The sequence below is a fragment of the Astyanax mexicanus genome, chromosome 4 (assembly GCF_023375975.1).
Source record: "Astyanax mexicanus isolate ESR-SI-001 chromosome 4, AstMex3_surface, whole genome shotgun sequence".
NCBI classification, from domain to species: Eukaryota; Metazoa; Chordata; class Actinopteri; order Characiformes; family Acestrorhamphidae; genus Astyanax; species Astyanax mexicanus.
Genome location: NC_064411.1, coordinates 9,358,902 through 9,384,395, shown reverse-complemented (window position 1 = coordinate 9,384,395; position 25,494 = coordinate 9,358,902). Strand labels below are relative to the sequence as shown.

At 39.8% G+C, this 25,494-nt stretch overlaps 3 protein-coding genes across 3 annotated transcripts in view; all 3 read left to right on the top strand.

Annotated features, from left to right (window-relative positions):
- Positions 1-25,494, top strand: part of LOC125801534 (zinc finger protein 239-like) — a 250,332-nt gene that overhangs the window by 2,879 nt on the left and 221,959 nt on the right. The gene's annotated exons all lie outside the window — the stretch shown is intronic.
- The window catches only part of LOC125801445 (zinc finger protein 239-like), a 173,482-nt gene that overhangs the window by 58,326 nt on the left and 89,662 nt on the right, over positions 1-25,494 (top strand). The window lies entirely within an intron of this gene.
- Positions 1-25,494, top strand: part of LOC125801539 (gastrula zinc finger protein XlCGF49.1-like) — a 143,742-nt gene that overhangs the window by 100,369 nt on the left and 17,879 nt on the right. The gene's annotated exons all lie outside the window — the stretch shown is intronic.

The following is a 25,494-nucleotide window of genomic DNA, read 5'->3' as shown; positions in this document are numbered from 1 at the left end:
TCATATCCAGTTATATTAAGACTATGGTTTGTGTTTTTTTTCTCCTAAATCTCTTGTAATGTAACTATGCATAACCAGTCATATTAAGACTATGCTTGAAGTGCAAACAGAGACAGAACATGTTTTAAGCACAGTACAGTCTTGTTGGTCACTCTGTTACCGTCTGTCACTCTGTTAAAAGTAGCAGAAGCATCTTCTATGCCAGGAGTATTTAATTAGAATTCAGAATGATCCAGTTATACAAAATTCCTCGCCTGTCTCTCTGTCGCACTCGGCGTGACTTTAGTTTTCGTCCGTTCTCGTTTTTCCGCCCATTCTCGCCCAGGCTCACTATCTCCTTATAAAGGCGTTTTTTTCACGGCCATGTCCCAATTCAACAGCCGGAGCAGCGGGACCGCGACCCTGACAACACGGGTTCGATCCAGCGTGAGGAGCGGTGTGTTTATTTATTTATTTTTTCCACGTCTGCACAGATCTGATTGACTGAAGAGAGTGGTTGGTGATATTACATCACACGTGATTGGTCTGTGATTTACTGCGCCGCAAAGCGTGTATACAATTAAATCCTTCTCAATAGGTTTGGGTCCGGACCCGGACCACGGTCCGCCCGTGACCTCTGTTCTATGCAAATTCCCCGAATTTTCCTCTTCTGCTCACTGCTCAACCACCAAACTCGCTGCTACTGTGTTGCCAGTTGCCAGTGTTGTATCTTAAAAAGTCCACACTAAACTATGAGAGGTTTAAGCTTGACGAGAAATATCGTCTCATCTTAATCTCGTGAGATCTCGTGCCACGATACAGCATTTGCTATTTTACTGACCAAATGTATAAACAAAGCATTTCCTGTTTTACTGTCTATTGTTATTGTTAGCTAGCCTAGATAAATGTACAAATGTAGCATTTGCTGTTTTAATGACTATTATTATTGTTTGCTAGCTAGCTAAATGTTCAAATATGCAGTTTGCTGATTTACTGAACATTATTATTGGTAGCTAGCCTAGCTAAATGTATAAATGTAGCATTTGCCGTTTTACTGACTTTTATTATTGGTAGCTAGCCTAGCTAAATGTACAAACAAAGCAGTTTAACAGTGTTTTACGGCCGGTATTTATTTATTTTTTATTTCTTGCATATTTTTTTTCTTAAATGTAATTTGTATTCTCTTTCAAGCATTCATTCGGTATCTCAGTATGGGATACGCCACTCTCGCATATTCCTCATGTAGCCCCGGCTAATATATATACATATACATATATATATATATATATATATATATATATATATATATATATATATATATATATATATATATATATATAGCGCCTTTAGATTTTACAACTGTGAGATAAAACAGATAATACAAATAAAACTGATATAAACTACAAAGTGAAATATACAAGTTAGTGGAAAATTAACACTACATATACATATAATACAGAATAAGATACAGAAATAATTTTAACTATACATGCAGAAAAAATATGTAATAAAGTAAAAAATAAAGTAAAGTAATGCTTAATCTTGCTTTGTTAATTTTGATTTATGTGGTAACTAATATGCGGAAGGAAGAAAAGCTTGCGCATTTACTAACAATTCCCTACTTTACCACATGATGCCACTAATTCCCGCTCTCTCCGCACACTTTTGAAGGCATACGCATGCCTTAAACCTTGCTTAAATGTACGCTCGTTTTCACACCAAGTATTTCTTTATAAATCACAATTCTTGCGTGAGATGTTGCTTACGCACATTTCTGCCCTCTTTTTATGCGTACGCACTCTTTATAAATGAGGCCCCTGCTCTTTATGAGGCTTTGATTCAGCAGTAGATTCTCTCCTGTCAGATTCCTGTCAACATTAGCCTGTTAGCAGCTAACAGAGTTAGCAGTGAATTAGCTCTCTTTCTCTTATACTGTTTAATAAACTGAGAAAAGCACGAATAATTTATGGGTAAATTTATGAGATTAAACTAATTCAGATTTAATTAGTATAATTAAAGGCTGATTTTTGGTAAGTTAGGAAAAAGCTGAATTAGCTAGCTTCCTAGTGTTGGCTAAGCTAGCTACTGAATGTACCCAAAGTTTCTGAGGAGAAAGAGCATTTATTTTCTGTTTTCTGTGACCTAGAAAGGTTTTTAAACGGTTTGGAGGAACTAATTGCCACCATTCTAACAATTCTACAAATTACTATCTGTTTTAAGCTAATTTGCCTCAGTAAGAGTAAATTATCCTCAAATTTTACCTCAGTTTATTTAATTGTTAGCGTTTACTAGCTAACAGATTTAACGTTTATTTACACAGTTCTTAAACTTAAATTTAGTTGTTTTTTTAAAACATTACTCACACCTTCACTGTTTCTTATAATTCATATATTCTTTTCTCTACAGTGTACAAATCAGTGAGTCTTGGTGAATGTTTCTGTTCTTATTATGGTAAATAGGGCCTGCAGAGATTTAATAGAAGAATCTGTTCTTTAGAACATAATGTTTTATATCATTATTAGAAGCACAAACACACCTGAGATTATTTATATTTATTTATATTTTACAATTACTGTTACAAAGAGCCAAGAGTTGGCCCAAAGACTTCAGGAGCTAAATAGCTCCTCCACTGAGTCCCACCCACAGTGCCTGCAACCCTCATGCTTCCGCTTGTTTAGCCAATCAGAGCGATGCTGAGACTGAGGGGCCTCAGTTGGGGGCTTGCATACCACAGATAGAGAGGACTTCTGTAGAGGAACAGTGGAGATAGTGGACGGTGTGCAGCTTAGTAAAGTTTTGTGGGATTACCGAGGACATTTGATTCTTGTGTGCATTCAGATACCTGTAAGTACCTACACTGCTGTTTATTCATAAAGTGTAGATAACTATTACTTTCCAAGTTGTAGGTGTACTTTCAAGGAGTTACATGCTATGCTAACTGATCAGCTCTTTGTATAGCTCTGTATAGCTTCTAGCTGTTTCTCATCTGCCTATTATTATTACCAGATAACACCTCATAGAAGTGTGTATCTTTGTTTAGGTGTTAGTGTTGTAAATTGTAGTCAGTAATGTGTTTCAAGTAGTTCAAGTATCCCTTTTATATCTGTTGTTTCAGAATCACACACTCACACAGTCGGATTGCATTCATCTATTCTGTATGTACCACAACTCCTCTGCTGCAGTAAATACTGTTTTCAGAGAACATCATCTCCAGCATTTTAATCAGATGCACCACAGTGGCTTCTACATGGTTTAATACCAGCTAGCTCTTCTTAACAATTACAATACGATTTTAAAATTGTCCTGTTGAAAATATTTATCATTGGTTCGTTTATTGTATCTATCAGAAGCAGACTGTATCTGCCCAATATCATTTATTTTACTCCAATATTCAATACACAGAGTGCATTATTAATATGATGGCATGTTGAATCAGAATTTTCACAGTAATATAAGTATACAGAAATAGAGGGTCAGGTGGACGGGTGCTTGTGTTACAGAGTGAACAGGGTGGATTTAACACAAAACTGCTTCACAAGACTCAGTGCTAGATAGTGTAAATGAAGCATCAGGCTGGAGAATTAACACAACAGACGAGGCTGAAGTTGGCGTCTTATTCGCCAGTGTCTTATTCGGATTTTCCGGTCCACCTTAAAAAGTCGAAGTACCAATTATTCGCCAGTAGAGAGCAGGGTTGAGCCGAGCAAAACGAGTTTGGCATTTAGGGCATATTACACTGAGAATACATTGCCTGTTCTGGGTATTTCCAGTTGCCCGAACTCCAGATTATCAAATAGTCTGTTGAATTTGACACCACATTATGAAAATATAACTAGTATACTGTGAATAGCCTAAAGAACTTAACATTTAATGTACAGTTTTTTTTTATTATGAGCCTCTGAACTTGGCATTTGAGAAGATTAAAGGAGAATAAATTGCCTGTTCTGCATATTTCTAGATGCCCTAAATCCACATATTCAAATAGTCTGTTAAATTTGACACAAATTATGAAAATTTACATATTAAACTGTGAAAATCTTTAATAACTACAAAGATTACTGTACAGTTTATTATTATGACCCTCTGAACTTGGCATTTCAGAATATGTCAGTAGAATAAATTGCCTGTTCTGCATATTTCCAGGTACCCTAATTCCAGATTGTCAAATAGTCTGTTGAATCAGACACCACATTATGAAAATATACCTATTAAACTGTGAATAGCCTAAATAACAAAACATATTACTGTACAGTTTTTTTTATAATGAGCCTCTGAACTTGGCATTTGAGAAGATTAAAGAAGAATAAATTGCCTGTTCTGCATATTTCCAGATGCCCTAAATCCAGATTCTCAAATAGTCTGTTGAATCAGACACCACATTATGAAAATATACCTATTAGACTGTGATTAGCCTAAAGAGCTAAAAATATTTTTATTATGACCCTCTGAACTTGGCATTTGAGAAGATAAAAGGAGAATAAATTACCTGTTCTGCATATTTCAACTCCAGATTAACAAATAGTTTGTTGAATTCGTCACCAAATTATGAAAATAGAACTAGTATACTGTGAATTGCCTAAGGAACAATGTATGTTACTGTACCATTTTTTATTATGACTCTCGGAACTAGGCATTTAATACAACTTTGAAGTAAAACACATTTCCCGTTCTACATATTTCTAGTTGCTCTTACTCCACATTATCAGTCTGTTGAAATGTATGCTTATTTCCCACCTCTTTATAACAATATGTCATGCAAGTGTGTGCCTTATTTAAATTCATGCCTATTACAAAACTGCTAGTATTGTATGACCATCTGAATATAAAAATCCGTTTTAATTACACTTTATTGAATCAATGTATGACGTATAAAGTTTTGATAACTTCAAAATGGAGTATAAACTGCATTATTAGTTTATCACTGAAATATTTCATTCAGACACATAACTGTGAAACAATCTACACAGCACAAAGTACTCTGCAAAGCATGTACAGTTATAAAAAGGTAATTTATTTAAAATAATATTTTTTACACACAGATATATTATGCCGGCCTTAGTCACAACGCAAAGGCTGAGGTTCCTTTCTCAAAGATGTTTAATGCAGAAAGAGTACAACACCAACGTCAATACCGTAGAACTAAAAGTAAAAGAGTGCATAACATAGAGTACATCAGTTTCATATAAAATCAAATCAAATTTATTTGTATAGCGCTTTTTCCAGCTGGTGTTGGCACAAACCAGCTTTACAGAAACATGATTACAGGACAAAGAATTAGGCAAAATATTAAACATAGAAAATACAAAATACAGAACCCCCAGTGAGCGCGGAGGCAAGGAAAAACTTCCTCAGAGCTGCAGGAGGAGGAAGAAACCTCGGGAGGACCAAGACTCACATATAAGGGGGGACCATCCTACCACTGGCCAAACAGCTTTTAAACCAATAAAAAAAAAACGTATTGTATACATCCATACAGGTTTTATATATTCAGGAGTATAGCAGCGCCACTAATGGAAGCAGTTAGAGTTCATGGAATCTTGGATGTAATCTGTAGTAGAGAGTAAGATGGATAATGAGCAGCTGATCTGTAGTGGGTGATGGAGAAGAGATGACTTCAGAAACTTCAATCTGTCTGGGGAACAGGGGACATGAGAGCCTGAGGGTCCAACATCCATCGGTATCGGGTCAGACAGGTGGGCAGTCAGTAACTCGGAAGAAAGCAGAGAGATGGAATTAGTTTTAACTGGATTTATATAAAACAGAGAATATAAAATATTATCAGAGTGTGGCAAACTATTGACTCTGGCAGATCAGAATATAACTGGAAGACATATCATTTATCCTCACAAACTGATAACGATCGGTTAAGTATGATTTAAACCATGATAAGGTCAGGTTACTTTACAGGTAAGAGCAAAGTTGTTGGGCCACAGCTTTTTCAAAAATTTTAGAAATCAATGTAGCTCGTGGATGTATGTATATTATGACTAATATGTAATTTAAGTGAAATAAGGTAATGATCTGAAATTGCAGAGGTTTGAGAACGAATATTCAGTTCATCTACCTCTTTTACCTCCTCTACCGGACAATCTCGGATTGTGTATATAATTATAGCCTGCAGGGGTGGCTTCATTTAATTCTTCATATTCATATTCATCAATCCAGGTTTCTGTCAGGCACAGAACATCGAAGTTCTGATCAGTGATCATTTCATTCACTATAACTGCTTTTGAATTTAGAGATCTGATATTAAGTAAACCAATCTTTAGGTTTGAAGTGTTAGTGCTACAGTCTGGAGAAGATTTTTTAATATACCGGTAGGTTAAGTTATTTAGATTAACTGAGTTTTTCAATGTTTTTGTCTGACTCGGGGGACAGACACAGTCTGAATACACTGGTATCTTGGTAACGTCTCTTTGCAGCTCACAGACTGTTGGTTAAGCCTCTCTGTTTGCGGCCTGGTCCCGGCTCTGGATTGTCAGCAGCTTCTAATACTACTCTGCCAACTAGCTAAAAGATTATTTGCTATGCTGCATGAAATTAAGGCAGCACCCTCCCGCCTGGGGTGGACACCATCCCTACCTAAAAGACCAGGCTTGCCTTCAAACTGTAGCCAGTTATCTATAAAGCTCACATTATTTTCTGCACACCACTTGGACATCCAGCGGTTCAGTGAAGAAAGCCTGCTGTAAGCTTCATCACCACGCCTCATTGGGATGGGGCCAGAGCAGATTACCTCCTCGGACAGCGTCTCGGACACCTCACTACTACAACCCAGAATCCAAAATCCATTGGAGCGGATTTCGTTTATGGTCATGGCTCGTCTTTGATGATGCACCTTTTCGAGGAAAAGCTTTATGAGTAGGTGTGACACATGATGCCCTTTTGGAAGAATGGCGGGATGTTTGACATGAGGATGAAGTGCTGATTGGTTCAGTCTTCCTATGACCCTTATAATCATTGTCATCAGTAAACGGATTTAACTTATAGAACCTTGTAGACTGGTTCACATTCACATCTTTCTTTTGTTTCAAAGACTTGTGGTATGAACTTTCTCCGTACCCCAACACGCTAGCATATGATGCAGCTCATAGCGTAGAATACTGCATTTGCCAAACCATCATCAAAATTACGTTTTATAAACGTCACCGTAGATTCAGCAAACTTTCTTCGCCTTGTGCAGCAAGATGTTTATGCCCGAAGTTTGCAGATCCAGGAGAGAGATCAGAACAGGTGAACCTTTATGCGAAACACTGATGGTGATGTTTCCATGTTATTGTTTTCCCACCACAGGAACCCAAGATAGTCTTGATCCTTTGGAGCATCATGGAATTGATGGAACATACGTTCCACATCATACATGATGGCTACTTGTCCTTTCCGAATACGACACAAGACTTCTACCAGAGTATTTGTGAGGTCAGAGCCAGTCAGTAGATGCTCATTAAGAGATGTATTCTGAAATCTTCTATTTCATGAAGGCCATGTAATCCTCACAGTACTTTTCATCCTTTTTTAGCCGTTTCTCCAGACATTTGAATCGATGTTCTGCACAAGCTCTGTTATTTGGCAAACTCGGTCTCTCTTCTTTAAAAGGCAATGGCATTTCAAAGTGACCATCCGCTTTTTGTTTGATGCCTTTCCTTAACTTTGCCAAAAAACATTGATCATCCTGTGACATTGTGACTTCTTCACTATCCTTTTCTATAAAATCTGACTCAAAGACCTTCATTATGTATGCTGGCATGACTATTTCCTTGACTTTGTTTCTACACACAAAGTAGACTTCAGATATACCTTTGCAAGATGGCCAACAGCTGGTAGGATCTGCCACATGATGATTCGATGACTAACTCTGATTTTGTCTTCATAGTAATTATCAGAAGTGTTGCAGCCAATGATGATCCAACCCAACACAGATTTTTGTGCAAATGGTTGACTTTCTTCACCACTAAGAACTTCTCTGGGAAGTAATGCCAGAGGACAATTATAGCCAGTTAACAATCCTACCTCGCAGTCAAGTTTAGGAGACATTTTATCTACAAGGTGTTCCAAGTGGGGCCAGTTCTTTGCAATTTCACAGGAGGGAATGTGAGATCTATTTGTGGGTATGTAGCTTCTGGTATAGGTTGTAGGAAGGTTGATTTTCATGTCAGACCTGATGCCTCTTACTTGAAGTCCATTCAGCTTGTGGCTGGTCACAATCATGATTTTGGATGTTATTGTGGAAATCTTGAGCCTAACAGGTTCTTTTTTGCATTCAGTGATTTTGTTATGTCCTCCAAGATGAAAGTAGTGTCGCTCAAGCAAAGCATACACTAAAATCTCTTTCTCTGGTTCTGCTAGAGGTGACACATATACTGGAATGATTGATGAAGTATAAGAATTGTTTATTTCTTGAACAACTCAGTTTGAAGTCACATTGGTTGACTCTTGCATCATTTGTTCTGTTGCATCTTGCATAAATGTTTCCATCTGTATGTTCTTGGTTTTCCCTTGACTGCTCTTGATTTTTACATTGTTCTTTGTTCCTTGTTCTTTGTACTTGATCGCATTTTTCTCTATCTTGATGTAGGCATGTTGGGTGAAGCCTTTCACATTTGTCACATACACTTCTAGAAGTGCAGTTTTTGGAGTTATGACCACTGTTAAGGCAGCCGAAGCACAACTTCTCTAACTGCACAAACTTCACCCTCTCTTCAACTGGTCTTTCCATAAGTCTGCGACATTTGTGAGGCGTGTGGCCACGTTGGTAGGTTCTTACATTCAATTAATGTCTGAAAAGACAGCTTCCAGTCATTATATCTAAGAGGGTCTCCTGAAAAAACACAGGGTTCTGAAATAGGAATCCTGTTGCTGTGATTGCCTCTGCAAGGGTTTTCACAAGGTCATTAGATGTTTCATGAAGTAAATAGTGATGTTGAGGGACAGATGCTTGAGTGCATGGAGCTTGTTGACAAACATTAAAGGGTAGGTTTAAAGTATCTGACACTCCAGTGGGCATCAATGGCTGAAAAAGAGAAACAGGATTGTTGTATTGAGCAGTGTAACCCTTTTTCCTTGTTGAAAAAGAGGAGTAGTATTAAAATGAAAAGAATATTCAATATACCACTTTTGCCTGCTAGTGGTCTAAGAGAGGGGTCCATCTCTTGAAGCATTAAAGGTTAGATGGATAAAGATAACAAAAAATATACATTACACCAGCAGGATAACAAGGAAGTGGCTTACACAGACATATCTTGGGTAAAATAAATGTAAACTTGTATAAAAAATAACTGAACTGTAATGTTTGACGGTTTAGTGTACAAATCTTTTTAAGTACTAAACAAAATTAAAATATTAAAAATACATTAATTAAATGGGTCCAAAATTCATAAAATTTTGGTCAAAAATGTTATTCTTATTGCAAACACATATATATATATTTAACCTTTTGAAAAAAAAAAACCTGTTTTGTATCACTACCCTTCTTATGTGCAACATGAGTCAAAAATTACCCGCATTCATTTTCTATGGTAAGTCATGTATGGCTGAGTGTTTCTATGATATATATTAGCAATAAATTAATTCAGTCATTCAATATCCACAGGATTCCTCAATTAACTTGTTTTAAATCATAGTACACCCTTATTTTTTTTCCTTTTTTACGTTTTGAATAAAACGTTTTTTGGTATCACTACTCCTCTAATGCACAAATGGGTCAAAAATGACCCACATTCGTTTTCTATGGAACTTCAAGTATGGCTGAGTGTTTCTTTAGCACAAATCTTCATTTTTATTTTCCTTTATTACTTTATGAATAAGCTTTTGTATTTATACATCAGATTTACACATACGGGTCAGACATGACCCATATTTACTATTTCACAGCTCAGCACAGATCTAGTCTCACAACTCTGTACTGTTTTCCAATAACATTACCTTATAAAATATGTGATATCTGTAGTAAAAGATAACTGTACATAATATTAAATAGGTTTAGGTTACCTTGAGAGTGAGTACATTACCTGTTAGAAAGTTATAAGTAATTATTATTAGCTATTAGCTGTTCATATTCTATTTTAGTTATTTAATTCTACTGTACTTATTTAACTATTGTACTAGCTTAGCTAAGTACATTGGTAGGCCATTTAGCAAAAATTGTATTTTTGTGATAATGATATTCCTAGGGACAATAACATGAAGTATTTAATTTATTTAAAGAATAAACTCCTTAAACCAAATAAATAGTAAAGGTTTATATAGTACAACAATTTCAAACATTCAGTAGACACATAACACGCAATTACACATGTTTTGTTATACACATGTTTATGTTGTTTGTGTGTATTAGGATAACACAAAAACAGAGGGGGGGGGGAGGCAAATTTGACATAATTTTACACAAAATTAAAAAATTGGGCCAGACACAATTATTGGCACCTTTCCAAAATTGAGGGTAAATAACTTTGTTTCAAGCATGTGATGCTCATTCAAACTCACCTGTGATAAGTAACAGGTGTGGGCAATTTAAAAATCACACCTGAAACCAGATAAAAAAGAGAGAAGTTGACTCAATAGGCCATGGGTCTTCCAGCAGGACAATGACCCCAAACATACTTCAAAAAGCACCCAAAAATGGATGGAAACAAAGCGCTGGAGAGTTCTAAAGTGGCCAGCAATGAGTCTGGATCTAAATCTCATTAAATACCTGTGGAGATATCTTAAAATTGCTGTTGGGAGAAGGCACCCTTCAAATATGAGAGACTTGGAGCAGTTTGCAAAAGAAGAGTGGTTCCAAATTCCAGTTGAGAGGTGTAAGAAGCTTGTTGATGGTTATAGGAAGCGATTGATTTCAGATATTTTTTTCCAAAGGTTATGCAAACAAATATTAAATTGAGGTTGCCAATAATTTTTTCCAAGCTTTGTGTAAAATTATGTCAAATTTGCCTTTTTTCCCCTCTGTTTTTTGTGTTGTTCTAATACACACAAACAACATAAACATGTATATAAAAAAACGTGTAATTTCAATAATTTTCTGGGAGAAACACTTCATTTGCTGGAAAGAATTCAGGGCTGCCAACACTTTCGGCCATGACTATAACAATAATAATAATAATAATAATAATAATAATAATAATAATAATAAATAAAATGCTTTGAAAGAAAAAGGAATACCCTGTATCACAATTTAGATTTTTTAAGTTATCTACTTTTCTAAATAAAAGCACCAATGTAATTATCTAAGTACAGTACTTATAACTAAAAGTTATGCAGTAGATTTAGCTAACTAATACAGAGTACTCAACAGCTAGGTAATAATAATTGCTGGTAACATTATATTTACAATGCTTCAATTAAACCCTGCCTATGGTGTCTGCATCTACCCACTTAACCACCCTGTAAACTACCCTGTGTGTGTGTGTGTGTGTGTGTGTGTGTGTGTGTGTGTGTGTGTGTGTGTGACACAATAAGAAACATGCTGCAAATACTAAATAAGTATTAAATGTCATCAGAAATTTTCTAAAGTTATGTTAAAATAATTAAAAGCAGCACTGAGTTGTGAGACAAGAGCTGTGCTGAGCAGTGCTGAGCTGTGAAATAGAAAATTTGGATTGTGTCTGACCTCTGTGTGTAAAACTGATGTTAAAACAGAAAAGCGTCTTCATAAAGTAATGTTTTTAAAATTAGTGCTAAAGAAAACCTCAGCCAGACATGACTCATAACAGAAAATGAATGTGGGTCCTTATTGACCCATGTTGTGTATTATTGCGGTAGTGATAAAAAATAGGTATTTTGTTCAAAAAAGGAAAAAAATATATAAAATAAGGACGCACTATGATTATAAACATGTTAATTGAGAAATACAGGGGTTGGACAATGAAACACCTGTCATTTTAGTGTTGGAGGTTTCATGACTAAATTGGAGCAGCCTGGTGGTCAATCTTCATTAATTGCACCAGTAAGAGCAGAGTGTGAAGGTTCAATTATCAGAGTAAGAGCACAGTTTTACTCTAAATATTGCAATGCAAACAACATTATGTGTGACATACCAGAGTTCTAAAGAGGACAAATTGTTAAATTGGGTTTTGTCCCAATTTGGGTAATGTCAGCATAACACCAAGAAGCACCAACCACATCCAACAGGATTAACTGTGGATACTGTAAGAGGAAGCTGTCTGAAAGGGATGTTCGGGTGCTAACCAAATCAAATCACGCAGAATTCAATGTGCACCTCAACTCTCCTGTTTCCACCAGAACTGTCCGTCACCCCAATCAATTATTGTGCTCTACAACCAGGTGTTTCAGCTTCATTGTCCAACCCCTGTACATTGGATACTGAATGATTGAAATAATTTATTGCTAAGATATATCATAGAAAAATAACACTAATCCATACATTAAGTTCCATAGAAAACAATGGGTCATTTTTGACCCATGTTGTGCATTAGAGTGGGTGTGCATATGTTGCGCATCAAAGGGTAAATAAGAAAAAAAAAAACACTCTTGCTTCAACTTGACTGTGACATGCAAAAAACTCGCAGATTTCTCTTGTCCACAATTTCTGACAGGAGAGTTTTCATATCCTGTGCATCATTGCAAATAAATGTGAAAGGATATATAATTTCCTCTTTTTTGTCAGGATCTGTCTCAATGCTGAGGGAATTCAACTGCTCCAGTGCAGATTCAGCTTCTTCCTTTTCCATTGTAAGAAACTGTGGTGCAATAACAGCAGAATTGAACTTTTGGCATGTCATGGATGATTTTGTTTTCCTGTTAAAAAAAATGGAAGTATTCTATGCATTTGCATTTAAAAAACAATTAAACTACTTTGTAAACTTTGTACAGTTGTGTTGTTTCTGTGTGCATTATAATATCATTATATTTAAATAAATAAAAACACCAAATAAGTTTTTAATATTAGTATAAGAAAAGCTCTGCTATTACAATTGCCAAATTAAATGTCTCTATACAAAATTTTTAAAGATTTTAGTGTTACCATGTTTCCAAGGTGTTCCAGTTCAGACTTCTCTCCAGGTCCAGTCTATAGGAAAATGTAAAAATAATAATCATATACTATTATTTGATACACATTCACCATTTCTATTCAGATCATGGCTGACATTATAATTTATTATTAATTTATTAATAATGATTAAATGTTTTTTTTATTTTAATACAATTTTTAAACATATCTTTACCTTTAATATTTATCAACCAAATTGCAAATATTAAACTTAATAACGCTATGAAGATAATCTAAAAAAATATGTTTTTATTTTCTTATTTCTTACCATTGTATCTGTGTTTTCGTTTGTATCCTCTGTAATGTCCTGTACCCAAGAGAAAAACAACGCCATTACAATAATACTTGGCAAAATTACCTTATCATTCCCAAACTGCAGTTTATCGTATGTAAAATTAGATAGAGCTCATGTTACATTCATTAACATTTAATTACACCATATTGGCAAAACGAACGAATGTCAGTCTTATTATACATCAGTGCCTTTTAATTTATTTTTAATAAACAAATACCTTCATTAGCACAATATGCCCTACAGAGCTGCGTTGAGAGAAGACTGTCTTAAAGACTTCAGGTGTAGCAAGTCTGTCTCCACAGCTGGGGTTCTTCATTTCCTCAATGCCATCATAGAAGTGCCAGTCAGATTCAGTGCTGAGCCGATGAAAGCACACAAAATGATTTGCGTCCATCAAATGGTAGATAACTGCTGCAGTTTCATAGCTGTTAATTAAATAATAAAAAAAAACAAATGTAATTTTCTTACGCTGTGTTGCTTCGTTTCATAGACGAGATTTCCATTTGGGGAATGCTTTAAATAGTACAAGGCATATTGATCGGTATAAGGCATATTCCGCCAAATAGGTGCCATTTCTGTAAATGTAAATCCTGTATATTCTGTAAAAATATTATTTTATTTTATATATATATATATATATATATATATATTTATTTATATATATATTTATTTATATATATATATATATATATATATATATATATATATATATATATATATATATATATATTTATTTATTTTTTTTATATATATTTTACCATTTTGTTCCATAATATTTAAGGTAAAATACTCTTTTTAGATGTGTCCCTGGGTTTGTACTCATTCCTGTGAGTGTAACACATTACCCCATCTGAGTAATTTGGAACATTCTACAATAGGAAGTTACATCTACAACAGGACGTGACATTAGCTGATTCTTCTGAAGATCATGGGAAGACCAAAATTAAGTTCCTTCATTAGTTTTTCTGTATATTTTATCTTATTTTAACGATGACTAAGGAGCTCAATCTCAATGCTCTGTCCTGTTACCTTAATTAATTCTTACATATTATTGTTTTTTTTTTTTAATACTCAAAACATAAAAAGTAGGAGTACCAGTAACAGGAATAAGTGCCAGTAACACTTTAATAAATCGCATGATAGTAAATGTCAATGATCAATTTCAGGCATGGGCCTTCTTGACTTTGCATCGTTTAGAAATATACAAAGTGCATGCATATATAGTGATTTATTTTGCAAAAAAAAATGTAAGGAATTAGTGGAATTGCATTTAAACATGCTTTTTAAATTTCACAAGATTTTGTGACAGGAATTTAAAAAATTTAACCATCCACGGGTTTAAAACCTTGTAAAATATTAAGTAAAGCTGTGAGAGATTGACTAATACATATTTTCAGTAGTTCAATATGTGTTTTTTTTTCAAGAGTTTCAACAAGCAAATGGCACTAATTCAGTGGAATTGACCATAAATATTCTTATAGGTTGCCCGAACATAATTACCTTTGTCCAAGAATCTGCAGGGTTAATGGCAAAGCTGTTGGCTGCATTTTTGGCTCATTTGTGCTCTGCACTGTTGAGTCAATGGCTACCATGATGAATGCTGGTGTACCATTCACAAATTGTCGCGGTGAGGATGTTCTGGTCCCCTTGCAGATCTTAGCTTTGCTGCTAACAAATTGTATTAGTGTTAGGGTTTATATAAACTTACAATTTCAATTGTAATGTATACACGTTAGATAATTCTGCATATGTAGTTTTCATACATAATAATTTCTTAGTTTCTTGTTATTTGTCTGTGCATAAACAGCTACTAAAAGACGTTACCTCTTTCTCTGACATGACATTGACCTGGGACACGACCAATCATCTAGTCTGTGCTGCAGTTCTGAAAGGTCTTCACTAGGGCTGGGGCGACGCGTCGACATAATCGACGTCATCGATTACGAAAATACATCAATTTGCATAACGTGCGTCGGCGCGTCGTAAATATGTTAATTAACACGGTAACATAGAATCATAGAACTATTATTTAATTAAAATGATTTTTAAGAACAGCTAAACACAGTTCTGCAAGTCAAACGCGGAGGAGTTCACGTGCGAGAGAGAGAGAGAGAGAGAGAGAGAGACACACACACAGAGAGAGAGAGAGAGAGAGAGAGAGAGAGAGACACAGAGAGAGAGAGAGAGAGAGAGAGAGAGATTCGCTTGTTCTGGTGAGAGTTCATATTCTAGTCCCATACATAATTCTGCAGCTCCCTCAGTGTTTTCTGCCGTATTTTGCGGCTAGCGCGAGCGCTTACAACTGACACCGCGGACCGCGAGGTGCTGCCGCGCTTGTGCCGAATCCGACTGTCTGCTGAATCTGACTCCCGCTTCGCGGACAGAATCGGCACAACACCCCGTTATTTTCGTTATTTCTTTTTTTTTTTAAATAAAAATATAATTAAAAAACAGACGCCTACATCTCGGACTATTTTCTGGAGCCCGGGTCATGTCTGGTTCGGGCAGAGAATCTAAGCTCTAGAGAGCATGGACTCCGGAGAGCAATCTCCAGCTACAAAAAAACGACAGCGGGCATCTAAAGTTTGGGAGCATTTCACGCAAAAGGGCAACAATGTGCTCCTCTGCCATATGTGCAAAAGGAGCACTTGAAGCCCAAACATCCAGGAGCACTATGTCAACAGGGTCGCACAGTAAGTTACCGTTTACATCAGGGTCTCCGCGGGTGTCCTTAAAAAGACTTAAGGCTGTCTACCAAAGGTTTTAAACCTGCCACAGGCAGAAATTATACATTTTTGGTTTATATTTGTGCATGGCATTTCGCAGTTTCCAGAAACAGTAGCATTATTCATAAGTTCAGGTGTTTAGCTAAGCTAGCTGCCTTAAGTTATTTTAGCTAGCGGCGTCGGCGCTGCGGTGTTACACCGTTTTCTGTCACCCTCGGAATTTTGTGACCAGTGCTCACGGTTATGAGCGTTCATTGGCAAAACGGAAGCTTTCTATACCTACACCTTACCCTCAGCCCTAAACTTAACCGTTTTGGCCAGTCGGGGTAAACATTAGAAACGAACACGTTTCGAATCGGCCAGTGCACCGGTCTGCTGAGAACTACTTGCCCGTGGTCACAAAATCTAGCGGTCACAGAAAACAGTGCAACACACGGTTGTGGTGTATGGGAGCTTATCCATTTTTAGCGTTATAGATCTAAACGTGTTGTACATGTAAGTGATTATAAGTGTGGGGTTTGGTTTAGTAGGCTTGTGTTGTTGTTGTTATTATATATAAATATAGTATTTTATCGTTTGCTTTAAAACGTAAAATAATAATTATTTAAATATGTTTCTCAATAAATAGATTAGTCGACTAATCGAAAAAAATAATCGTTAGAATAATCGTTTAAAAAATAATCGTTAGGGACAGCCCTAGTCTTCACACCTGTTGATAATTTCATTATTGTCAATATAAAGTGTCACTATATTTGTGTAACAAAAAAGTATCTTTAACAAAAAAAAGCCAAATGTACTCACCACACATCTACAGTCCTGTCAGTTTTTGTGAGAGAAAGGAGTGGACAGTCGTTTGCATCACATTTTAAAATCCACTCAGTCTTCTGCACATAATCGAGACGACTGACAATGAAGTCATTCTCAGGGCCAAAAGTGTCCCATACAGATTTTCCTTTCAAACGTGGAAAGTTTTTCAGCCATGCCAATTTCCCCTGGAACCATTCTTTAGCCGAAAATAGTCGATGGACCTCTAGTAAAGTCTTGAGCCAGTGATCCTTTGATTGTGCCAGTTCAATCTCATTTAGAATGGACACTCTTTTTTTCATGATCAAGTGAAGTATGTACAGAAGGTTGTCTATTGTACATGTATTGACCATTTTTATTGCCTGACGTTCAAGGTTGCCATGTCCTGACCATGGAGGGGAGCTCTAGCTGGTAGTTGGGCTGGATGAGCAGGCCTTTGGTGGATTGTAGTATTTAGATTTTTTTTTTTTTTGTCTTTCTCTTGCGCCATTTTTCTTCTACACTTCCTGGTGCACATAGAAGACTCTCATTTGGTTCCTTTTTTATACCCCGAATTTTGGTCAGGATAACACCACGCATTCGGCCAGAAACAAACTCGTGCATAACTTGCAGGAAGTCACCAGGTCGTCTGTGAAGTCGATTATGAAGGACAATTCTTTTTGTGGTACGGAACCAGTTTTCAGCTTGAGTATTGGTGTCTCTTGTCTGGCCTAAATGCTTGAGGATGACACCTGTCCAGAGTGGCAGGATTGCCATGTAGGGTTTCAGAATGTCCACTACAGCTGGACACCAATGAGGATTTGATGGAGCACCTGAAACACATTGCTCTTTACTTTCCTTTGTTTCAAAGAAAACATACTCGAACATCTTTGAAAATGGAGACTGTTGAGCAATTGTTTTGGAGGATGGGTTTGCCAAGGTGTTTCCGTCTTCCAACTTTTTGGTTGTCTTCAGTGCAGACTCCACATTGACAGGGACAGCTTGTGACTTGATCATGTTCTGAAGGTCTTTAAGGCTCTCCTGACAGAAGCTTTCCTCTTTTGTGCAGAAAACATCACAAATGTATGTCATCAATGTATGTACCTCTTCTAATGTTGTTGAGTTCTGTAGCAGAGCAAATGAGTACAGGAACAAGTTTTTGGTTGAGTTTGAGCACTTCACTTTTGCTACTTTAGTGCACATGAGTTTTATTATGTGTGCAGAACATATGTGAAGAACTGTGAAACTGCAGTCCTGACCTTCACAGACACTTTCGCATCTTTTGAGATAGTCTAGAATGCTGCACTGACAGAAAGCTTGAATTGATGCATGGATAATTGCCCAGCTGTAATCTGTCTCAATTTTTTGGGGTTGCAGGTGAGACTTAAAGATGTAATAAAAATCTCTGACAAAGCAAGATAGCCAGTGGTGTATTGTTGGCGTACTTTGGTCTGATGACAGCATTTCTGCTACTGCAACTGTAGTTCTGGTAGTCGATGTCGTTGGGGTACACAAAGCATAATACAGAATATTGCTGTTGCAGTATTTTGGCTTTGAAACTACTGTACCAGTGGCATCAAGGTAAAGGAAGAGCTTCTTGTTTTTTTGAAGGTTCTTGACAAGCTGAAGTTGAGAAATCAAATACATATGTGTGATGAATGGTGACATTGATGCACACTGTATGTAATGATGTTTGAGGGGTGTGGGTGGTTCCTTCTCATCTTGATTTTGTTGAATTCTCAGACATTCCAGGTAGGGATTACAATCCAGTCTGTTGTCCAGGTTTTTCTCACTGGATATTTTTTGAATCACTGTCAGTGTGTTACACCTTAGCCCATGTCTGTGTTATGTTTCTCCCTCATTTGTTCCCTAGTGCTCCTGCCCCTCTGTTTTCCTGTCATGTGTTCACAGCCACGTGTTTCTGTTATGTATCTGTCACGTCTTAGCCCTGCCCTAACCATCAGTGTTCTCACCTGTGTCTTATCTGTAGCCCTGCCCCCTCATCAGCCCTGCCCAGGTGTTCCTCCTGTATTTAAGCCCCTCTGTTTGTACATGCTGTGTCGAGTCTTTTGTGTTTTCTAGTCTGTTAATCTAAGCGTGAATCCTGTTTGTAGTGTTTAGCCTTTGTAGCCTAGCCTTGTATCCTAGTGTTTGTATCCCAGTCTTTACCCCAGTCTTAGCCTTAGTTTATGTATTTCGTTTTCCTTTCTGTGTTTGTTTGGTTTATTTATTAAAGTATCATCTTTGCACTTACGTCCTCCTCCTCCTTCACACCCCTCCGTCTCCCGTGACATAAGACTCGACCAAAATATGGACGTAGCAAAGTGGAATGCCACGAGGAAGGCGGACCTGGCGTATCTCCGGTTCCTCGCGGAGCTAATTCGGGGGGATGAACCGCTCCCGGCGCCTCTCCGTGGGGTGGAGAGTGTCGGCCCAGCTCCAGCTAAGCTAACTAGCATGTTAGCTCCACCGCACTCTCCAGCCCGGCCGACTTCCAGCACTCCAGCTCGGCCGGCTTCCAGCTCTCCAGCGCGGCCGGCTTCCAGCTCTCCAGCGCGGCTGACTTTCAGCACTCCAGCTCGGCCGGCGTCCAGCTCTCCAGCGCGGCCGACTTCCAGCACTCCAGCTCGGCAGGCTTCCAGCTCTCTAGCCCGGCCGGCTTCCAGCTCACCAGCCTGGCCGACTTCCAGATCGTCGACTCCGGCTCCGGAAGCAAGCTCCGGAGCGGTGTTTACAACCACGCCCACTACTGAATCTGCGGCTCCAGTCCGGATCTTGGCGGCAGCCGCACTCTCAGCTCCCGCTGAAGCGGCTTCTTCGCCAGCAGGACCTACCGCCTCTGTTTCAGCGCTGCTCGCGGCTCCGGCCGCCTCTGGATCAGCGCTGCTCGCGGCTCCGGCCGCCTCTGACTTTGTACCCGCGGTGCCTGCCGCGCTCACGCCAGCAGGACCCACCGCCTCTGTTTCAGCGCTGCTCGCGGCTCCGGCCGCCTCTGGATCAGCGCTGCTCGCGGCTCCGGCCGCCTCTGACCCAGTTCCCGCGGCCCCGGCCGCCTCTGACTCTGTGCCCGCTGTTACCCCAGTTCATGTGCCTGGGGGTCCAGCCTCTGCTCCTGTGCCTACTCCCAGGTCACGAGCTCCTAGACCCGCCACGCCTGCTCAAGCTGCACCCGCCGCGCCTTCTCAAGCTGCACCCGCCGCGCCTGCTCAAGCTGCACCCGCCGCGCCTGCTCAAGCTGCACCCGCCGCGCCTGCTCAAGCTGCACCCGCCGCGCCTGCTCAAGCTGCACCCGCCGCGCCTGCTCAAGCTGCACCCGCCGCGCCTGCTCAAGCAGCTCCCACTGCTCCAGCCTCAGCCCCAGCTCAAGCACCAGCAGCACCCGCTGCCCCAGCTCAAGCACCAGCAGCTCCCGCTGCTACAGCCTCAGCTCCAGCACCAGCAGCTCCCGCTGCTACAGCCTCAGCTCCAGCACCAGCAGCTCCCGCTGCTACAGCCTCAGCTCCAGCACCAGCAGCTCCCGCTGCTACAGCCTCAGCTCCAGCACCAGCAGCTCCCGCTGCTACAGCCTCAGCTCCAGCACCAGCAGCTCCCGCTGCTACAGCCTCAGCTCCAGCACCAGCACCTGCTGCCACAGCTCCAGCTCCAGCAGCTCCAGCACCTGCTGCCACAGCTCCAGCACCAGCAGCTCCCGCTGCTACAGCCTCAGCTCCAGCACCAGCAGCTCCCGCTGCTACAGCCTCAGCTCCTGTGTCTGCAGTGCCTGCCGCTCATGTGGTACCCACTGCCTCTGACGCAGTGCCTGCCGCTCATGTGGTACCCACTGCCTCTGACCCTGTGCCCGCGGCTCCGGCCGCCTCTGACCCTGTGCCCGCGGCTCCGGCCGCCTCTGACCCTGTGCCCGCGGCTCCGGCCGCCTCTGACCCTGTGCCCGCGGCTCCGGCCGCCTCTGACCCTGTGCCCGCGGCTCCGGCCGCCTCTGACCCTGTGCCCGCGGCTCCGGCCGCCTCTGACCCTGTGCCCGGGCTCCGGCCGCCTCTGACCCTGTGCCCGCGGCTCCGGCCGCCTCTGACCCTGTGCCCGCGGCTCCGGCCGCCTCTGACCCTGTGCCCGCGGCTCCGGCCGCCTCTGACCCTGTGCCCGCGGCTCCGGCCGCCTCTGACCCTGTGCCCGCGGCTCCGGCCGCCTCTGACCCTGTGCCCGCGGCTCCGGCCGCCTCTGACCCTGTGCCCGCGGCTCCGGCCGCCTCTGACCCTGTGCCCACTCCCAGAACTTTGTATGCCCCCAGGCCTATCCCCAGGCCTGCTCCCAGGTCACGGGCTCCTAGGCCCGCCCCAAGGCCCCCGGACCTCTGCCCAAGAACTGTGCCCAGGCTGGCCCCTCTAACTACCCCACAGACTTTAGCCAGTCCTGGGCATCCCCAAGTTTTGTTTGTTCCCATGTCTCTCCCTGTCCTGGTCCCCGTGTCTGTGTTTGTTCCCGTTCCTGTCCCCGGTGGTTTTCCTGTTCCCGTCCCTGTCACTGTGTTTGTGTCCGTCCCTGTCCGTGTATTTGTTCCAGTTCCCCTGTCCAGTTTTGTCCAGCCCCCTGTCCAGTCTCAGCCCCGTGTCCAGCCCCCTGTCCAGTCTCAGCCCCGTGTCCAGTCTCCGTCTCCTGTTCGGTCCTCTGTCTAGTCCCAGTCTCCATTCCCTGTCCAGTCCTCTGTCCAGTCTCCGTCTCCTGTTCGGTCTCCTGTCCAGTCCCCTGTTCAGCCATGTGTCCTGTCCCTGTCCCAGTCTACACTCCAGCCTCCGTCCCATGTCAAGTTCCCTGCCCGGTCTACGTCTCCTGTCCAGTTTCCATTCCCTGTCCAGTCCTCTGTCCAGTCTCCGTTCGTGTCCCCTGTCCAGTCCCTGTTCCCTCTCTCTCGGCGCCTCTGGAAGTGGCGCCGTTGAGGGGGGGTTATGTTACACCTTAGCCCATGTCTGTGTTATGTTTCTCCCTCATTTGTTCCCTAGTGCTCCTGCCCCTCTGTTTTCCTGTCATGTGTTCACAGCCACGTGTTTCTATTATGTATCTGTCACGTCTTAGCCCTGCCCTAACCATCAGTGTTCTCACCTGTGTCTTATCTGTAGCCCTTCCCCCTCATCAGCCCTGCCCAGGTGTTCCTCCTGTATTTAAGCCCCTCTGTTTGTACATGCTGTGTCGAGTCTTTTGTGTTTTCTAGTCTGTTAATCTAAGCGTGAATCCTGTTTGTAGTGTTTAGCCTTTGTAGCCTAGCCTTGTATCCTAGTGTTTGTATCCCAGTCTTTACCCCAGTCTTAGCCTTAGTTTATGTATTTCGTTTTCCTTTCTGTGTTTGTTTGGTTTATTTATTAAAGTATCATCTTTGCACTTACGTCCTCCTCCTCCTTCACACCCCTCCGTCTCCCGTGACACAGTGAAGGCACATCAGTAAGGTTGCCACTAGCAAGCTTTTCCTCTGATGCTGCTGCCAGTTTCTTGGTGTGTAAATGCATGGGTGAAAATTCTCTCAACTCCTGTTTAAGTTTTTGTCTCAGAGGCTTTCTCACATGTCTGCTGAATGTGGTACCTTGTGAATGGTCTATCTGGCCAGACACTTGCACAGTAACCTCAACATCTTCGTTTCCTGCTGGTGCTTCACAAATAGACATCTTATACAAAGCACAACAGGGAAATTTACATTTGGCTTTTCCATGCCAAAAAGGGGAAGACGTTTTTCTGGACATCATCGACTTGACTCGATTATATGTAAAAGACAGCACACAGTTACTGACCTGGCTAATTTTAGAGGACATAATATCTGTCCATCCATCTCCAAGGACACTGTACCCTCTTTTCATGTTTGGCTTTATTTTGCTCCATTCTTCTTTTGATATGGTTACTGTAAATTCAGATGGGCACTCTGGAGATTCTGAAGATACATGCAACATTTCATCTCTTTCTTTTTTTTCTTCTTCATCCAACTCAGTATCTGAAACTGTTATATCGAAAGCCAGTTGTTTCCTTGGCAATGGTTTTCTCTCTTCTTTCTTGGTGGTACATTTGGGACAGAACCATGGGGAAATGCATTCGAGGTCCACTATACTTTTGAAACCAACACACCAGGGGTGAAACCAGTCCTTGCATTTACTGCATTGTGCATATGGCTCAGATGGGTTGTTTGGCTGTCTGCACAAACAAAATAGCTCCTCTTCAGATTGTGGTGATTGAGGGCTACAATGCACATTCTAAACAGAGAAAAAAGTAAACTAATATATATTATAACCTCTAAACAACATGTCAAACTTACAGAATTGTGTAAAATGGCCAAAACAATGTTTAAGTTTTACTAATATGCTGTTTGTAATATGTGTAAACCAACATACCTCTTCTAGTATCACTGGTAGCCCCAGGGACTGAACAAAACAAAATCAACATTAGTTTAGGCAAAATATATATGTTTTAAACTGATTGCACTGTGCCACTGATAATAATAGTGTGTTGTTTACAAATAAGAGTTTCTAAATGTAAACATTAATATATACATTGGACTAAAAAGTATCCTGATCATTCATACTGTTATTGTTCAGTAAAAGCTTTAGACAAACTGATATGTATTATTATTACTACATTTGTATTACTACATGTTATTACAGATGAAAGTATATATTTTAAATGTATTATTATTATTTTTTTTTTATTATTATTAAAATCTTACACTTTGTCATTACTGGATCTAGAGTACACAGCTTCATCCACAGTTAATATAAAAGTGCATCATCTACCATTACAAAGAGACCAAACTTGTGATGTTTTTGCGGAGGTCCAAGGATCTAGACAAAGAGCTGGAGTTCTTGAACATTGGAGGTCTCCGTGGATCAACACAAAATCAGCAAAAAAATAGTTTTTTAATTTGAATAAAGTAACCATTACACTGTTAAAATTTCTTGATGAGTAGACGAATGGCCGCTACAGTGGTTAGGTAGTGGATTTCAGTCCCATGTGTAGCATGTATTGAAGAGACATGAATACCAATGTGTATAGATGCTGTGTTCTCACAATTCTAAAGTAAAAGAGTGCATTCTCATATTGTGCTGAAGTAGTATGTTTTGGTTGGTTGATACTAGTAAAAAAGTGAGGATTTTCTATTGTAGTATCTTGTCACATTACTGGTTTATCTGTAGGTCTCTGTGCTTGGCCGTTGAGGCATGGACCATGAACATAGTGTTATGCTGTGCTTCTGGATCCTTGTTGAGCCAGTATCAGATTGTTGTTTATTGGCTGAATAATAATACATCCTGGCTAAGCCCTATATGCAACTTTAGTTCTTAGATACAGGATTTAACATTTAACCTCCTGTATTATGTCACTAGCAACACCTTAACAACCCTTTCAGGAACCACATAACACCAAAGCAACTACCTGTTACCTAGTTAGCAGGTCCTCAGTTGGCAGCAGCCATCTAATAACACCCTAGCAACTATGTAAAATACCACAGTAACTGTCTGACAGTGCATTTACAACTGTTCTTGATTCATACAAGATATATAAGCACTATAATATTTAGGGAATGCACTAGGGCTGGGTATAAACACGATTTTTCAAAATTTGATTGACTTTTTCTGAATCGATTCAATATTGAGTCAATAAAGAATATTTTAGTTAGAAGTTTTGGTTTGGTGAAGTTTGGTTGAACATGTTGGATATTCATTTTAGTCAGATAATAAGTAAATTTTCAGTGCTACACGGCTGCTATTTTTTTTATAAAATCATCTATCATTTCTCACAATCATTTGTAAAATATTTTTAACAGCTCAATGCAAATGTAAAAAATGTGTGAACACAATAATATTGCAAAAGATCCTACCTCTGATGTTTCTGTAAAGATCTTCTGAATATAGCGCCTGTTGTTTAATCTATTAGGAACATGCAGAAATATACATAGCTGTCCCCAGAATCCAGATTCAGGCCAGTAAGGATCATGGATGTTGGCTCCATCTGACTGCAGCTGTGATATCCCCTTCTGGATTGACTCTAAAGTCAAGTCTAACAACCTACACTGTTGAAAGTGAGAAAAAAGTCACATTTGTTGTAACAAACATTAGATAATAAATAGCACTATCAATTCCTTTGTTGCATAAACTTATTTTATTTTAATAATTAATATTTTAATGCAACTTACCTTTCCAAAGACTTTGAACCTGTAATGGAACATATGTAATTTTTAAAGGGACATAGGAAATATACTGACATGCCAACAGTTATATCAGGGACAGCATTATTGATCACAAAAAGTTTATTCAGGGGTGCTTCCCTTCCTGTACATGTTTTGAGGTGTATAACCTCACCTGTAGAATGGTGTAAGTGTAGTTGAACACATATTATCAGAGTTCAAGCGAGACATAAAAGCGGGTGCAGATGGAAGGGATATTTCTTTTTAGAAGTTGTGTAGGTTATTAACATTACTCCATCCACAGTGTGACGTGTAGCGGAAATATATATCATATATGGCTAATATTATCATCCACAGTGAACAGTGCAGTGAGTGGTAATGATTGTGACCAGCAGTGTCTGGCTAGATCTGTCCATGTGAAGAGATAAGCAATTTTGGCTCTAGAACCCACACACACATCTGAGAGGTCAGTGCAGCACTCTTTACCTTCCATAAGACATGACAAAAGTCATGGTACATAACTCTGGTTTCCTTTTTGATGTGTCAGTGTATA